This window comes from Otolemur garnettii, unplaced genomic scaffold (genome assembly GCF_000181295.1).
Source record: "Otolemur garnettii isolate 467f Iridium unplaced genomic scaffold, OtoGar3 scaffold00174, whole genome shotgun sequence".
NCBI lineage: Eukaryota > Metazoa > Chordata > Mammalia > Primates > Galagidae > Otolemur > Otolemur garnettii.
The window spans coordinates 2864538-2867355 of NW_003852569.1; the positions used below are offsets into that span (position 1 = coordinate 2864538).

A 2818-nucleotide genomic window follows, 5' to 3' on the forward strand; every position below is an offset into this window, starting at 1 on the left:
AAAAAAAAAAAAAGAGAGAGAAGAGAATGCTAAGGAACTTTCTGCTTGGGAAATGAGGGGTAGACATTATTATGGTCTTTCTACATCTCTTACCTAGCATTCAAAACTTTTCTAAATAGCTAGACTCCAGCCAGTTTATTTCCATTTATGTATTTTTGCTGATGCTGTAATCCTCCTCATCTCTCCATTGCTTCCCCAAGATCCTAATCTTTTTTTTTTTTTTTTTTGAGACAGGGTCTTGCTCTGTCCCCTGGGCTCAAATACAGTGGAGTCATCATAGCTCACTGCAACCTCAAACTCCTGGCCTCAGAAAGCAATCCTCCCACCCTAGAACCCTCATCTGACTTCATCTCTTCCACTAGCCTTGTGCCACATCAGTCACTAACTCCAGCTTTCTATTTACCATGTACTACATTCTTCTTTCCTAGCAACTTCATATCCTAATTTTCCCTTTGGGCTCTTTTTAAAGTCTTGGATAGAATTCCTCACCAAAGGGACGACTGCTTATCGAATAAGCTCTATACGTTTAGGTTTAGGAAGAATTTCATATTTAAGATAAAGTGAGAGACTGAGAAGTTTCAATAGACTGTGAACACTTGGGCTGACACTTGTTAGAGAATGACCTATGACATGAGAAAGGAGAGAATAACCACCACAGAGCTGGTATAGGCAAGATTCTGGTACCATAAGTTACCTGGTTAGAGTTCTGTATGCACCTTCCACGTTCCCTTCTTGTACCATCACGGTCCTAGCAATGAACTTGAGATGTTTTGCCATGACCTTGAATTTAAGTTTCCACTCTGCAAGACCCAAAGGATGACGGAGAAAGGACGAAGAAACTAGAAATAGAAACAACGTAGTACACACTTTACCGAGCGGCTTATTCGGGATCTGGAAATGCAAGGACTCTGTGACACGCGAGAGACGGCACATGGAAGTTTTCATATCCTGTAAAGTACGCGCGAATCGTTATCAGGAATCCCGCGTTCTCTTTGCTAATACAAACTTTAGCATAGAAAAGAAAAGAGATGGTAGCAGCACGTCACCACGTAGTCTTGCGTTGCTGGGCATTCGAGGACAGGGCCCCAGCAAGAGTGTTTGGACTGGAAGTCGAGAAAGAAGGCAACAGCGCGCAAACCTGCCTCCCTGCAGGACCACCCTCATCCTCCCAACCTGCACAAGATCCTCACCCCGCGATCAGTACCCGGAGGAACCGCAGCCTCCTCGCGGCCGGAAGCGGAAACTACGGAATCCCCAGTGCGACGTAATTACAGCCGGGGCTAAAGGGAGAAAACGGTGCGTGGAAACCATGGCAACGGCCTTTCTGGCGTCCACTTCCTTATTCAGCTCCCAGAGATCCCTCCCACACCGCCTCTGCACCCGACAAAGCAAATACTCCTTCACTTAAAATTTCGCAGAAATACAAGAAGTAGCCAAGCGTTGTGGAGGATTGCCTGAAACCATGAGTTTGAAGTTGCTGTGAGCTATGACGACGCCGTGCGACAGAGTAAGACTCTTGTCTCCAAAAAAAAAAAAAAGGAAAAAAAAAGAAAGCCAACACCCCCCCCCCGCCCCCGTTCCCCAGAACAGGTTCCTCGCTTTCTCATGGAGCCATAGTCTCTCCGCCCCTGAGAAGATCAGCCCAATTTCACACCCCTCAGTCCTAACCCCTAGTAATTATTTAAGCCATCTGTTTCTAGATGGAAAATTAGAAAAATACGGGAAGCTTCCTGTTTTCAGAAAGGACAGACTCTTTGCATGTCTCTGGACGAAAAACAGTTTCACACCATCCATCAATCACCTGCCTAAAAACTAAGGAAAGGGTCGGATGCAGTGGCTCATGCCTGCAATCCTAGCAGTCTGGGAAGCTGAAGCAGGTGGATCGCTTGAACTTGGGAATTAGAGACCACACTGAGCAATACCCAGACTGGTCTCTACTAAAAATAGAAAAATTAGCAGGTGGTGGCAGGAACCTGTAGTCCAGCTACTCAGGAGGCTGAGGCAGAAGAATCATCACTTGAGCCCAGGAGTTTGAGGATGCTGTGAGCTAGGCTGATGACACTGTAGGCTGAGACAACAGAGTAAAAGTGTTGTCACCCCCCACCCCATCTCACCCTCCCCCTCAAAAAAACCAAAAAAACCTAAAGCAAGGAAACATCCTGTACATACTGTAAGTTTCCTAAATCATCTTTCCATTTCATCAAATAAAGTAAAGATCCCTATATAAAGATGGAAGGCGTGGTGCTGCATACCCTGACTTAGCATTTCAGGAGGCCCAGGCAGGCCCATGTTACTTGAGACCAGGAAGGAGTTCGTGACTAGCCTGAGCAAAAGAGAGAGGCCAGGTCGCTACAAAAAACAGAAAATTTAGCTGGGGTAGTGGCACACAAGCTATGCAGGTGGATCCCTTGAGCCTGGGAGTTTGAAAGCTATGCAGGTGGATCCCTTGAGCCTGGGAGTTTGAGGTTCCTGTGAGCTATGATGAGACCTTAGCACTCTAGCCCAGTGAGCAGCAACACAAAGTGAGACCCCATATCAAAAGGGGGAAAAAAAGGGAAACAGCTGCAAGATTCAAAATCAAGGCCTCTTTTATGCCAGCTTCTATGCCATTTGCCTGCTAGTAAGAACTGGTGAAAGTATTTCCTATTTACTTTTTATATTTAATTATTTAGACAGTCTCAAGCTGTTGCCCTGGGCAGAGTGCCATGGCAGCATCATAGCTCACAGCAACCTTCAACTCTTGGCCTTCAACGATCCTCTTGCCTCAGGTTTTTTGTTGTTGTTTTGGCATTTATTTTAACTTTTTTTTTTTTTTTTT

The 2818-nt window shown here is 45.5% G+C and overlaps 1 protein-coding gene across 1 annotated transcript in view; it reads right to left on the minus strand.

Annotated features, from left to right (window-relative positions):
- CIART (circadian associated repressor of transcription) overlaps positions 1-2818 on the minus strand; it is a 21606-nt gene that overhangs the window by 9963 nt on the left and 8825 nt on the right. The window contains exon 6 of the transcript XR_002775865.1: positions 695-839. The gene's annotated coding sequence lies outside the window, so the exon portion shown is untranslated. The remainder of the gene's footprint in view (positions 1-694; positions 840-2818) is intronic.